The 15,670-nt window shown below is 48.4% G+C and overlaps 1 protein-coding gene across 9 annotated transcripts in view; it reads right to left on the bottom strand.

Annotated features, from left to right (window-relative positions):
* Positions 1-15,670, bottom strand: part of Mad1l1 (mitotic arrest deficient 1 like 1) — a 352,396-nt gene that overhangs the window by 280,619 nt on the left and 56,107 nt on the right. The gene's annotated exons all lie outside the window — the stretch shown is intronic.

The following is a 15,670-nucleotide window of genomic DNA, read 5'->3' as shown; positions in this document are numbered from 1 at the left end:
GAGGCACACAAGCCCAAGGCCAAGGACACATCTTGCTTTCCTCTCCACCCACCACAGCAAGCACAGGGCTATGGGGCCATGTGGTATGAGCCAACCCATGGCCCTGTCCCCCAAGGAGTCCCTCCACCTCACTAAGTGGGTGAGAAGAGCCCCTGCAGGGATCACGGAGGCCATGACTCTGGCTACAGCAAAGCAGCTGTCCATGCAAGGAGGAACCTGCAGCAAGCTACAAGGAGAGTGCTGCTGGCCACCCTCCACAGCAGTGGCCTCTCTTACTGCCATTTCTCAGGCCAACACTGAAGACACTATACAGGGGGAGACACTGACCCTGGACCACAGAGTATCTGGGGTCCCCATGGGCAGGGCCCTAGAAGTGCAAGGTACAGGTAAGCCACCCTCACCATGGTTCAGACACTCAGGACTGAACTCTGTCCTCCTGAAGTTCCTATGCAGAAGCCCTATTCCCACAGGATGGGATTTGGAGATGGGACCTTGGGGAGGTGATAAGGGTTAGGTCAGAACAGTGAGGTCCTCACACTGGGGTCAGCATCCTGATAGACACACCAAGAGCTTGCTCAGTCTCTCTCTCCTGGCCATGCAAGGACACAGCAGAGGCAGCAATCTGCAAGGTGGGAAGGGCCCTCACCAGAGGCGGAACACCAGCCTCCAGAACAATAGGAATAAACTTCTGCTCTGAGCCCCATCTGTGAATTTGTCACAGCAGCCCAGCCACATTGAGAGGCTGCTCCGGCAGAAGAGACACCCAAGTGGGCCAGTAGCACAGACACTCAGGAAATGGCTCAGGCCCAGCGTGACTCCATCTAGACACCCAATCCACAAGCACAACTTCATGTTTCTAAGTACACAGAAAATAAGTAAGATGTATGGAACACCCCTAGAAAGCTTCACCCCAAGTTTATCTGGAGTTTACCTCCATGTCAAGCAGGGCCTAGTGATGGAGGCTGAGGAGTCTTTTTAACTTCATGTGCCTCTGTGAACTGCTTACAATGAGAATTCATGTACTACATGTATGAGTACAAACAAAAACAAAGGAAAAGCCACAGCAGGCTCAGAAGGTGAGGAAAGACGCCGGAAGCCCCCAGGCTGGGGAGCAGGGAGCCTGGCCGATACGGGGTGCCAAGTGCACACTGCTCAGCCCAGCAGAAGCCCAGACAGAGCGCAGAGAAAAGGGCACACAGAAAAGAAGGGAGACAAACCACGAGAAACCCTGGATTCAGAACAAGTTCAGGGCTGGGAGAAGAGAGCGCAGAGCTGGGCCTCCTGTCGCCTGTCCTGAGCTCCACGTAAGGAGGTGAGTCCACGTGATCATGGAGGATTTCTGCACAGTCACAGCCGTCGTGCATCTCAAACCAAAGACCAGAGGCCCACACACCTCCAACTGGCAGGAAGAGTGTTTATTTTCTGGAAGCCTCCTGACCTGTGTGTGGTTAAAGCTACTCAGAGATGCTTACCCGGGGCGCTCCAGGGATTAGCTAAGTGCTTGTAACTAGAAGGAGTCACGCCAAGTGCCATTATGGCCTAAAAATAACACCGACAGTCCATTCTGAAACTTGCACTTCACAACTACAAAGTGGGAGGCATTTGAGGCCTCGGGAGCCTCCGACACAGAGATGACAAGAAAGTGACAGTTCCAACTGCAGCCCAGGCTGTGTGACACCTGCTGCGGAAAACTCTAGTTTCAGCTGCGAAGCCTTTCACATCCTAACGGGGGCTTTCAGGGAAAAAGTCTTTTTGTTCCATCTGCAGCTGAATTTTGACGCAAACTCAGCTGTGTGCAGAATAGAAGAGGGCTGGGGGATCGTGCCCACTGCTCTACCCCTGAGGCAAAGGCAGTTGCAGCCGCAGCTATTTTGAGGTCCTATAGCAGATGCCACAGCACTTACGGAAGCCTAAGTGCCAGTTCCCCCAAGTCTGAAAGACACCAGATCCAAAGGATACCGAAGCCTAAAGTGAATCAAGCACCAACAGCCACAAAACCAAATGAGAAACCTTGAGCTTTCTCCCGAGGTGTTATTATTATATATTTTTTTCCAAACAATAGGAACCCGCAGGGCATAACCACCATATTGCTGGGGCTGGGCTTCAGCCAGGGCCCAAACAGAAAGGAGGGAACACAACACAAACAAGATGGGCTTTTTGCTTTTGCAAAAAGGATGCCAAAACAGGAATGAACGGAAAATATTAGACAGCAAATACTTTTGCTAAAAATCAAAGGAATAGCAAGAACTGAGGGCTGCAAACCCCTGAAGGCAGCCCAGACTTTTCTCAATAATATAACATAACTGCTTGGGAAAAGGGATGCAGGTCACCCTGATCTGACATTGATGTGGCTGGTATGCGGTGCCCAGGACTGGGGAGAGGGAACTACTGCTTTCCTGGGGAGGAGAGACTAACTCTAAGCAGTGCAAGTGGCTTCACCCTGGGCCAGCTCTGGCAGGGCCACCTGCAGGGGCTGTGGCCACTGCCTGCAGCCCTGAGGCCACTGAGTAGGAGGTCCCAGTCTGGTGTTGAGGTCATAGCTACCCAGACTTCAGGAGACTCAACAAAGGGCATTAGCCCACCTCACCCTTTGGGTACAGGGTTGCTCTGTAACATCCGGGCCTTGATAGACAAGGCCACTGACAAATCTTCCAGAGCACCCATTTCCCTCCAGCACAGAAGGTCACTCCAGCCCTGTGAACGGTTCAGGGCTGGTTGCTATCTCAGGTACAGTGGCCTGCCATGCCTCCCTCCAGGCCCATCCAAAATCAAAGGCCCCCAGCAACGAAGGCTGGAAGGCCCTACCTCGAACCACAAAAGGATTTTCACATGGAAACAAAATCACATCAACTAACTGAGAAGGAGGAAGCAGCAAGCTGCTGCTTCTTAGACTTGCTGCCTTCCAAAGCCAACAGCACAGTCACACTCGGCCTCAGGACCTTCATGTCCCTTTTCCAGAATACTTTCCCCTAGATACCCACACACCCCACTCCTTCATCCACCTCTAGGTCACAGGACACCAAGTTTTCAGCTGGACCTCTGGAGCATCCTATCTGAAACTGTGGACCCCACCCCCTAGCTTCTCCCTGCATCCCTTCCGAAGCCCACCACCCTCAGATACCCACTCTACCTGTCAGGTTATCGTCATTCTCCCTCAATTACAATGAAAGCTTCCTAAAAGAAGAGACAGTTTACATTTTGTTCTGTTTTTTTCACTGGCGCAATCACAGGCTTCCAGAAACGTATGTGAAATGAAGGAAAAATCATGATACCTTTCCAGAGCAATATCATGCAGCTCAGCTCTGAGAAGTGTGAACTCAGACCACTGGATTCCAAGTCCAGGTTACTGATTAAATAAACGTCACCCACCCATACAACAGTATCTGTGTAAAACCAAAAGAATGCAGAATCTTTCTACATATTAAAATGAAAGATCTCCAAAATGCATTGCTAAATAAAAACACAAAAAAACAGAATGTAAGTGTTCTATGCTGCCATTTGTATGAAAGAAAAAATATGCATGGTTGTAACTGAATTATACTCAAGGATGAAGAAGAAATAACACTGGCTTCCAGCAGAAGAGGACAAGAATGACCTGAGAGATTTACCTCTAGATACCTTTAAAATGTGTAAAATATTTTGTGCTAAGGAAACATATAAAAGCTATTCAATAAATAATTTCTCAAAGCTCAGCACTGTAACCTTGTACTGCAGAATCAGGTGCTAAATGAAAATTTCGTAAAAAAGAAAACAAATTATTCCCACAGCAAATTAATGCATAGAAATCTAACTATGACCATTTACCACAAAACAATGATATCATTTCTTAAAAATGTTCACCTGTGTATAGGTAATACCATAAACAGGACAATGATGTATTAGTGAAAGGCCTCCTACCTAAAATAATTAAGCCTGGCAACTGATCCCAAAAGGTGCTTGGTTAAGAGGGGAATTGAATGATACATGTGTTTCAAACGTCTTATCTTAAAACATAAAAATACACAAGTATTCCCTATGCTGCAAATGTCTTCTTCAAATACAGGTCAACTAGAGCTTTACCTTATATTTTTGCATAAAGCACACACACAACAAGTAACTCATGACTTTTAGGTTGGTTCCTTTGAAGTGGACACCTACAGTCTTCCTAGATTTTACAACTTTTCCTCTTAGTCTTTCATAGTCAATTTGCCTGATTCAACATCAATGTTTCAAGGATTTGTCTTTAAGACTTTGCAAAGGATCCACCTTCAAATTCAAAGAAATAAGACTTCTGTTACACTGAAGCAGCCTTCACAGATCTAAAGTATGTAATGACAATAGCAATGGCCACCCTAAAACAGATGCCAGTGTGGTGGTGGGTGGAGGCCACACCTCTTGCCCCTAGCTTGAGTGTAGGCACATAGATGACCACCTGGGGCCTTTGAAGACAGACTTTTCCATATGAAATACACTTCGAACTTTTAAAAAGTTAAGAATGGGGCCAAGCACAGTGGCACACACCTGTAATTCCAGCAGTTCGGGAGGCTGAGGCAGGAGGATCATGAGCTCAAAGCCAGCCTCAGCAAAAGCAAGGTTCTAAGCAACTCAGCAAGACCCTGTCTCTAAATAAAATACAAAACAGGGCTGGAGATGTGGCTCAATGGTTGACTGCCCAAGTTCAATCCTCAGTACCAAAAAACACAAAAGAAAAAGAAAAATTAAGAATGACTTACTAGTATGAGAATTATGGTGCTGCAGGATCTATCTGAATTTTCCAGAATTGAGACCAGAGTATATTGGTCAGAGCCATGTGTCAGCCATGTGTCCAGAGCTACAACCCTGCCACCCACACACACCTGCCCCATACTGCAGCATTTGGACCACAGGAATCATAGAGAACAACACACACACAGATTACACTCGTTTTCAAAAAACAGACTCCACAAACCTCAGAAGCATTGAAAAAAGGGGTGGGGGTGGAACAGAGCTAACATCTTAGATTCAGAAACCAGGCCAGTGCTCAAAGTCTAACTCCACTGGCTATCAACTACATGGCCTCCAACCAATCAGCAGACCTCTCCAAGTCTCAACCCCTCTTCTGGAAAATGGATGTCAAAAGAGAGCCAGGCTCAGCAGTGAGACTATGCCCTGGAGTGAGCCAGGCTCAAGTTCAATTCCCATCCTAGCCCCAGCTTCCTAATCCGTGAAATAGGATCATGTCTCCCAACCTGACTACCAAATTAGGGACATCCAGCCCTCTGTGAGCCTTTGTGATGATCTCTGTCTCTCAGACAGTGTCCAACACCACCCCTACACACCTCTACCAGTTGCCTGGGCACTAATAGATGACAGGTTTATTGGTTCTAATAACAAAACAAAGAGAGTAAATCTGTTTGATGACAGAACCAGAGTCTAAAACCTCACAGAGAAGCAGGAAGAACAGGTGGACTGTAAGCGAGAAGTAAAACCCCTGCAGGGGGGCCAGAGGGCGGGGAGAATCAACTCTTAGAATATAATGGGAAGGACAACCCTGGTTCACGAGCAGCACCTATGGACAGACTTGGGCATCCTGCATCTGAGGCAATCTCACTCAACAAATCCAGCGAGCACTTCAGGCTAGTCCCAAGCCCTGAAGAACTCTCTGACACACGTACACAGACCTGGAGACTTCCCAACCTGTTGAGGCAGGCAGGCAGTCACTGTGACGAACCCAATGTGCACTACATTCCCAAGGAAGACCAGCGGGGGAAGAGGGCAGGTAACAAGTGTGAGGTGTGCAATCCTCACAGGCGGTCAGGAACCATGTCTGAAAAGGTGACACCTACCACAGACTAAGCAACACAGAAGTGAGCAGTGCAAGCTCAGGGGGAAGAATTTTCAGAGGCTCCAGGTCAAGTGAAATTGAGTTGTAGCTGCAGGGTGACAGGAGAATTCCACCCAAAGAACTTCCTGGAGAGAGAAAACGTGTTGTCTCAAGGGGAACTGCACACACTCAGAGAGCCACGCCCACACCTGTGTGGTTCACAGTATGCAAACGTGCAGCGCCACACTGGCAGGCTCAGGGAATGCTACAGACTCAGGTCTGACTGAGAAACCAACAACTCAGATGGCTCAGGAGAGACACTGCCTGGAAAAGCCAGGAGAGCGCTGCCACCATTGGGTCCACCTCCCTCCACCCCACCACCTGGATGCCACCTCTGTGGAGCTGGAAGAACTAGACCATGAGCAGCGGGCGGCAACATGGAGTGGGCACACGACCTTGGGAAGAGCAAATTCTGTACCCAGGTGACTTCACAATGAACCAACACCTTTAGCCTTGGCACAAAATTACAAATGTGTGGATTTCAGCTCTGCAGGATGGAACGGGGTGGAGATAAGGGCTCTGTGAGGTGGCAAACTCCCAACCCTGAGGAGCTGCAGCAGACTAGGGCTCGCTGTTGGAGGCAGGGCAAGACAGAGTGACTCTGGGGACCACAGGGAGGCGCACAGCGACAGGGCGGAGCAGGAAGGGGGACCCTGCAACTCTGTCCTCACTCAGCTGTGGTTTCGCAGCTCCTCTGCCAGGTACTGGCCTCCCACCCCCTGCCTCGTGAGGTCCAGATCTCATCAGCTGTCCAAAGCCAGCAACGCGGCTTAACTGCTTCAGGCAAACGAGCCTCATGGGTCCCCAGACACATGTAAATAAAATGAAGAAATTTCAAATTTACAGTTGCTGCCTTCGAATTCTTTCTCCCGGCTCAGGAAGGATTAAAAGGACTTCAAAGCAGCCTGGGTCCCAATTAAGCCAGTGTGACCACCGCAGGGATGCTGGAACACTCCTCTGATTAACAAGAGGCGCGCTTTGAACTGTTCGTGCTAAAAAAAGCTCTTAGAACCTCTCAAACAAATGCTGTAATTTCTCTCCCACTTCCCTCACTCTTTGGAAAAGTTGATCCTCTGAATGCTTTAAACATTCAGAAAGCAGCTGGATAACAGCCCCAAACACAATTTCAGCGAGGAGCTCAGAACAGGAGCAGGGACAGAGGCCTTGCGCAACTGCGCACAGCAGGCTGGGCTTCCAGGACAGCACTGGTGGCCTGAGACTACACAGTGTCATCACACTGCTATGCGGCCAGTGCAGCAAGGCTGGGAGAAAGGTCTGGGCAGAAGACCAGATTCTCACCTGAGCCGAGGATCCCCACAGAGGATCCCCACAACGTGGCCCTGGAGAACATCCTTGACACCTACCTGAGCAGTGCTGCACAAAGTACCTGCACAGAAATGGCCAGAGCTGCTGGAGACTGGGGTCAGCAGAACAGCAGAACCCTCCCTCCACATCAGGGGCAAGCTCAGCTCGTGGGGCCAAAGTGCCCAGGGGAGCCACAAGAGCTCAGAATGGGAGGCCATCTACTATGGACAGCAGTATCCAAGGTGCAAAGTGAAACAAGACATCCCATACGACGGTGACTCACTCTGGGCAATACAACTGTGGTTGGAAGTAAGCTTGGGAGCCAGATGGGGACACTAATCACACTGTGACTTCAGAGATCCCAGCGCACGGTTCCTGACAGTCCTACTCTCACCATGCCTTTAACATTAAGCATTAGGAAAGCCCTCCTCGAATACCTGAGGCCCAACTATTCTACCTCTGAGGATTTCTTTCAGGGAGAGGCAGGAAATCAGGGAGAACAGTGAGTTAAAAATCAAGTCAATCTGGCTGCTGGGGAAACAATCAAAGCAGTGTGAACAAAGGACGTTACCGGATACAGAAACTCAGAAAGAAGCCATCATTAGTGAGATGCTCTCTTTGAACTCACTGAGTAATAAAAGGAGAGAAAAGGTCTCAGAACTGTGGAAAAGCAAAAGCCACATACAGGCAGAGCTGAACTGTGATTGCAGGCTGGCCCTGAGCTTGCTGTGTGGCCCTGGGCTACTTACTTAACCTTCCTGAACTTTGGTTTATGCATCTTTAAGTGAGAGTAATGAACTAGGATGCCACATCCTGATTTGTGATTCTCTCCAAAAACAAAAGCTGCCTAAGACTCTTTTCCCTCTGATTATGTGAATGATGCGAGAAAACAAGACTCCAGGCAGAGGGTGTAGGGAGACCAAAGTCCTGAGGCAGAGCCACAAAAGGCGGACCCTGGGAAGGCTTAGACAGCAGGCCTGGGGCAGGGAGAGGCAGAAGGCACAGAGCGCATGGGGGGCTGCGGTCAGAATTCCAGATTTGATTCTAAATGGATAGATGCTTAGACTGCTCACCTCTGCAGCCATATTCTAGAGGTTTTGTAAAAGGAGAGGAGCACCCAGGTTCACCCAAGTGCTGCCAGTAGCAGGGAAAAGAAAACAACCCAAACACCCAGCAATGGAGAAGAGGGCAGGCGCAGGCAGTGAGGCTATGAAATGAGGACTTCACTGCAGGATGAGTGGGGACGAAATGGCTTTGCACAGAACTGCAGGTCCAGTGCTTCTCCTCAAGGCCCCTCAGTGCTGGAGTGCCGAGAGGGCTGCAAGTCCCAGAGGGAGATAGGAATCATCAGGTGGGCTCTGCACTGAGAAGGGTTTATAAACGGTGTGACAGCACTAGGGGTGGGCCAGGAGCAGTGACCTGAGAGATGCTGAAGGGACAGAATCAACCGGGTGATAGGCAGACAGAGGAGGGGGATCAGGTACAAGACCAGGGAGCTGGCTGGGCACAGCAATGGAGCCAACCCCCAGCAGAGAACACAGGAGAACGGCTGCCCGTGGCCATGGCAGACAGTCGCACAGGCGCTCAACAGCAGAACAGCTTCCTTTTTTCAGCATTTCCAAGATCACTGTTGGAAGACAGATAATTTGCCAAGACAGGCAGAACTCAACGGTGCCTCCATGGGACCCTATGTAGCTCGCTGCTGTGCTTTCAGGGGAAAAGAGAACTACAGAGAAGACTCTAAGAATCCCGACACTCACTTGAAAAGAAACAGCAAGTAGGACATTCACTGGGCCTCCTGAGGCCAGAGCTATCTCTGTCCCCATTGTACAGATGAGCTTCGACAACCAGCCTGGGCCCACGCAGCCAAGAGGCAGCAGCAAGAGCAAACCAGGCTCCTAAGCAGAAAGCCAAAAGGCCAGTCTGCCTTCCATGACGCCGGAACCAAAGTGCAGACACATGCACGTGCGCATGCACACATGTGGTCATTTTGCCCCCAAGAGCACCCCCTGGTTACAGGAGGAAATGCTTCAATGACACATGAACAAGGCAGAAAGGCACTGCGGCTGAAGTGAGCAGTCACCAGGTTTGCCTGGTCTGGGCTCCACTGCTGTGGCACTTCCAAGGGCTCCAGTGAAAGAACAGAACCCACCCGTCACACTGTGAAGGGCACATGCCACACACAGTGTGAGACCAGAGGAAATGCAGCAGACAAGTCAACGGAACCTGGGTTCTTAGGTCCACTGCAGCCACTCTCCATGCTGAGCCTGGGCCGAGTGAGCACAGCCACGGAATTCACCCAGGGGCACCCCTGCGGCAGTGCCCTTTGTATATCAAACTGGCCTTTTTCAAAGAAAACAGGCACTGCTTTCCTCAAATGCAAGGGGAACTGCCAAATATAAGGCAGATGAAAGCAGGACAGATATTTTTTTCAGGACACAGAAAACCACTGGGCAGCTCCCAACTCCTGTGGAAACCTACAGGGTGCAGGGTCCAAGGCACCTCTAGGTACCTCTAGAGTCTGAAACTCAACTAAATCCCAAAGCACATCCTTAGAGTTCTCAGTTACTGGCATGTTACAAACACCACCGGCCACACAGTGCCTCATACAACCCTCAAGCAGGAAGGACAGGGGTCCCGTGGCTGCTGGACAGATGAGACAGCCGAGTCTCTGGGTGGCACATCATTGGTGGCTGCTGAGGCAGAGTATGACCTAACTGTGAAGGCTGCTCTCACCACCCCACTATCCTCTGAAGCAGAAACAACCCTTACCAAGGTCCTACAAAACCATCCCAGCTTCATGGGATAGTGAGGGACAGGTAGAAGAGGCCAGAGGAGGCTTCAGAGGTCCTGATCTGCTTCTCTCCAGTTACCTGGAGGCCTCGGGTTAACAAAAGGTGGAGAGCAACGGGGTGTGAACATCACACTGCTTGGGCTCAGAGGTGGGGCTGCAGAGGGAGAAGGGATATCTCGTGTGTCCCAGGTGAACAGGTGCGTGAGGGTGCAACATGCCTGAACCCAGCTGCCCACCTGCTTACCCTGAGAGTGAATCATGGTAAATTTGTGGGCCTGGCTTCACGTAGTTGTCTCCCCAACAACAGATGTTCTGGGAAACAAGTAACTTAGGCCTCAAGAAGGCTGTGAAGGGCAGCATCCTGCAGACTTTCCAGCAATGCTGAGCCAGAATCATCTGCTTACTGCACTGCACAGCTCAAGACCAGGAGTTCTCAGGGAGCACTTTGTCTCCTCAAGACACAAAAGCAAAAAAAGGCCACATGAGGTATTTTGCATGATTCCATTTACTCAGCACCACTCAGCACCAGGTACCCAAACCTCACAAGAATTGTCTTGTTAATTCACACAGCCTGAGATGGCTATATCATTTCCCACATGACAACTGCAAACTAAAGGCGCAGCTCCTTGACCCTGGTGGGCAGGGCATTCAGGACCCAGCCCCAACCTTGACGTGGTAAGCTGTATCCTTAGGATGGCGGCAAATTCTCCTTGCTGCATTTGCTTGCTGAGTCTGACATCAGCAAAGCCCACCTTCATGGGTAGCAGGGAGGACTGAGCTGGCACCACCAAGCTCAGGGCATTGACAGGCACCTGCAGTTGCTCACTATGCTGCATTTGACCCTCATGGCCCTGCAGGACCAGGTCAGAGGGACACAGGCTGCAGTACCAGGCAACTCACAGGAACACTTGCTCAATGGTCTGTGCACACAGGAGGACCAAGGAGAGTAGGCACCTAAATGTACACCTCTGGCTGCAATAGCAGCCCCTGCTGGCACCCCAACACTGGCAGTAGACTCTCCTTTCCTCCCATTTGTAGAGCCATTTCTACCCAAGTGACACAGTAAAGAGTCAGCCTACTAGGTCTGTCAGAGAACAGTAGCCCCTGCTGCCCTGTATCTCCTGTACCAGTCCCCCCCCCTCGCAGCACACACTGGAGTCCTCTAAGCCAAGCCCACTGGGAATGACTTTTCCTCTCAGACTGCACTGCAGCTTTCTTGAAGCATCACCTCCAACTTCCCAGGATGAACAGGACTCAGCTCTTGCTCCTCACCACTGTCCTCAAACCATGGGAACACCCCCCGCCCCATCAATGTTGTCAATGACACAGCTAAACCCCAAGACCGGAGAGTTCTCGTCTGGTTCTAGAATCAATCCACTCGCACAGAGGCCATGTAGCAAAGTGTGATTATTTCCACTTCCTGCACTACTTTGTGTCTTCTCCAAAACTAATGAAGGCTTTTCATGTGCTGGTCTGTGTAGTTACTACCAATGCCCCCCTGAGTTCTGTGAACTATCAAATCTGCTCCCAAGATGTCAGAGATGCCAGGTTGTCTATCAGTTTCAGCCTCAAGCCTGCCTTCTGCCCAAAGGAGGACCCTCTGCCAGGGGCATGGGTAGCATCTCAGGTTCTTACTCCCATGGTTAGGAAGGTCCTGTCCCCTGCACACAAGCCCTTCCTCTTCATCAGCTACTCACTCTTCCAACAGGACCTTTCTGGAAAAGGATATGAGGGAGACACTTTTTTGAGACTTTACAAATCTGCTCTCCCACTGACTGTTAATCTAGGTTGAGTGCCAGGCACTGTGGCATGCATCCATAGTCCCAGCACTGGAGAGGCCCAGACAAAAGGGTCTCAAGTTCAAGGACAACCTGGGCAACTTAGCAAAACCACTTTGTTAAAAAAAAAAAAAGATGAAAATTCTTTTCCTACAAGCTCCTAAAGACATTGCTCTAGTCTCTACTAGACTCAGACAATGCTGCTGACAGGGTGAAGCCCATTCTGACTCCAGATGAATCTGTGTTCTACTCTCATCCTCTGAGAGCTCAGCAGAGGGGCTTTGCCCAGCAGTCACAGCCTCACAACATGTGTCTTGGTGATGGCCCGCATTGCCAACTCTCATCCACTGACAGGCCCCTTCAGTCTTCAGCCCCGAGTTCTAGGGAATATTGGAACTGTTTCAAGGTCAAGTGCTTCCCATTTCTCTGCTGTACTGTCTGAACGTGGTCCACCTGGATCGACCCTCACCTTCTGTTTTTCTCACTTCATCCTTTTGCTTTTCTTTCTGGGAAATTTCCTCAGCTTCCCAACACGTACATTGATTTTCTTCCCACATCTGTTCAGTGTTGATTTCCCAGGGCTCTCCTGGTTCACCTAATGTTCTTCTTTCGGAGAATTCTTTGCCTGTTAAAATACCTTCTTTTATTTCTCGGGGGATATTTACAAAAGGTTTTTTCCTTCAAGCTTTGTCCTTGCGTAATTTCCATTTCCTCTAAGTTCCTTTACCTGGGCGCACCTCTCCAGGCACGGATCCAGCAGAGTTCCCCACATGAGGGCTGAGAGGTCTCAGCACCACTGCGTACTCCTTCTTGACATGGCCACGTCGTCTGATCAGTGGACAAGATCTATCTCCCAAGGCTCTGGATCAAGCAGGACAAGGGCTGGTACCTCAGCATCAGTCACATGCAATTCGCCTCCTCCCAACCTCCAGGAAGCAGGCCACCCTCAAGAGCACTGTCACAGGGACAGCAGCATCACCCTCTGCCCAGGACCTTCCAGTCTTCATTGGGCTGGGCAGAGCAGCCTGGCCAGGGCACTGAGCTGGTGAGAGCCCTGGGGCGCTGCCTACCTTTCAGCTGACCAAGTCTGTCACAAATAATTCTTATTCATCGTTGTGGTCTGGAGGGATGGGATGCTGCAGCTCCTGAGCTGTGGGAAAACTCAGCGGCATCAATCAAGTTGGCTCTCGCCTTCCCCAAATTAGCACTTGGTTTTCTCAAGTCCGTTGCCAACTCTTCTAATACATATTCTACCTTCCAAAGGACAGACACTGTTGCTTTCTTTTCTTTTTCCCTATTCACATGAGATTTTGCTCTTGTTTGTTTTGGGGTACAGGGGATTGAACTCAGGGGTGCTGAGTTACATTCCTAGTCCTTTTGTCTTTATATTGAGGTAGTATCTCACTGTTTCTCGGGCTGGCCTTGAACTTGTATTCTCCTGCCTCAGCCTCCCAAGTCACTGGGATTAGAGGCATGTGCTACCATGCCCACCTGAGCTTTTGCCTTTTACAACAAATTCTCTTTACTGTTGTGGATTAGGTTTCAAGAAGATAAGAAACAGAGATGTATATCCAATCCACCATGTTTACCTTAGTTTCTCCCATATCCTTCTCTGGCCCCCAAATTGGTCCTAGGGAAAAAAAAAATCTGACAGCACAATTTCACATTGTACCAGTATGAGAAAGTTCAATGATCCATTTTCAGAACATAGTATTTAGCCATAACTGCGATGTAAATATCCAATTGTAGCCATTTTTATGTTTAGCCCTTTCCTTTGCCCACCCTAATTTTAAAATTAGTCAAGTACAGAGATTGTAACCCCGAGCTCCTCCTGATAGGGCAAGGGGGAACACTGCATCAAAGATACAAGCAGGCAGACTGCTTATCCAAATGCACTTGCTAGCCAGCTTCAGTGGCATGCCCTTCTGGCAGAAGTAAAGTCTGCCTTAACCACCCACTTCCGAGCACATGTTGAACTTCTTGCAGCACCTTGGTATTTCTAATACCAGTAAGCCTATTCCTTAGGCTTATGTGAAGACCACCCAAGGAAGAGCCCCTCACTGAACCTGAACCTGACAAAGCTGAGGAATTCCCATGAAACAGGGGCTAGATCATTCCTTCTTCCAAGGCTCTGGTCCTTCCAGTTCTCAATGAATCCCACAATTACCTAGAAAGTATACAAAATAACCCAAGCAGAGGAAACACATGTTAAAACCAAAGGAAATTTTTAAAATACAATGGAGAGCATTCACAAAGTCAAAATTCAGTTGTTTGAAAAATCTAGTAAAGCTGACAACGTCTAGAGATAATAATTACGATAAAGGCACAATGGCCAGTATCTGGACAGAAAAGTGGATGGCCATTACATCTGGCAATCCAGATGTACACATTAAAATCTCAGTTAAACATAAAGTCAGGAAGGCAAAGGAACCATTAAAGCAGGTTACTTCTGTCCAGCAGACCTGGAAGTTGGATTAAGAAATATTTACTGGGGCTGGGGATGTGGCTCAAGCGGTAGCGCGCTCACCTGGCATGCATGCGGCCCAGGTTCAATCCTCAGCACCACATACAAAACAAAGATGTTGTGTCCGCCAAGAACTAAAAAATAAATATTAAAAAAGAAATTCTCTCTCTCTCACTCTCTCTTTAAAAAAAGAAAAAAAGAAATATTTACTTCCGTATTATACCTTCCTATAATGTTTTTTTTTTTTTAAATTGGTCCTAGGGGGAAAAAAAATCTGACAGCACACTATTGTATTTTAAGTTTGTTAAGGGAGATTTCCTGTATGTTGGAATGACAGATCATTCTTTTTTTTTGGGGGGGGGGGTTGTAGATGGGCACAATACCTTTATTTTGTTTTATTTGTTTTTATGTGGTGCTGAGGATCAAACCCAGTGTCTCACACATTCAAGGCAAGTGCTCTACCAGTGTGCCACAACCCCAGCCCTGACAGGTCATTCTTATTTTCTTAACTTTAAAAATATCTATTGTCTTTTTAAATTTTTCTATATTTAAAAAAAATAAGTATCCATAAAACATACAACAGTGAAACAGGGAATGCACCCACCAAGTTCACCACCAAGAACCACTACCACTCAGCCCTATGCTGGTATGTCCTGAACAGTGGGTTACATTAAGAACAGGGAAACAGGGCTGGGAATACAGCTCAGTGGTAGATCACCAGTCCAGCATGCATGAGGCCCTGGGTTTAATCCTCAGCACCATGAAGAAGGGAAAAAAAAAAAAAGAAAGAAAGAAAGAAAACAAAAGGCATAAAGATCAAAAAAGATGCAAAATTGTCTATATCTGCAAACATCACTATTGCTTTAATAGAAATTATTTTTAAAAAATCGTTTCTCATATATTAGCAGTTAATAGCCTAAAGCAACATTTGTAAACTTCTATTCAAAATAGCATTGGCAATGCAAAATACTTAGGGTTAAATTTACCGAAAGGTATGCAAGATCTCTTCATAAGAAGATATGAGAAAAACGATTGCTAAGTGAGTGGTGTTGGAAGAGTCATAAGATCAGAAGAGACATCAGCCTTCTCAAGGCTGGATTGGCACAGGCAAAATGGTATCAGTGCATATTCCAGAATAGCACTTCAGCTGAGAGTCCCAGAGGTCCGTGATTGCCTTCACATGCTGGATCCATTTGAATCTCAGGGAAAGCACTAAGCAAAATTCTCAGAAAATAATCCGGTTAAGTTTTTCCATGTCAAAGACCACAAGCTCAAAAGTAAAGGTGTAATTTAAGCTATTATCTTCCTTTAATCAGAATCTAGCATCATGTAGGCTGGGGGTCAAGGAGGGCAGCCTTTCAGATGAGGCTCTGATGTTCCATGAAAAAAAGCGGGGCAGGGGAGCTGGGGACTCCCCCAGCTTGCTGAATCTCCTCGTTTGATAGCCTTTCGAATGTTCCTGGAATATTTTGTCTCAGTATTCTGTG

This window comes from Marmota marmota, unplaced genomic scaffold (genome assembly GCF_001458135.2).
Source record: "Marmota marmota marmota unplaced genomic scaffold, marMar, whole genome shotgun sequence".
Classification (NCBI taxonomy): domain Eukaryota; kingdom Metazoa; phylum Chordata; class Mammalia; order Rodentia; family Sciuridae; genus Marmota; species Marmota marmota.
The sequence above is the reverse complement of the archived record's forward strand: the minus strand, read 5'-3'. Positions and strand labels throughout refer to the sequence as shown.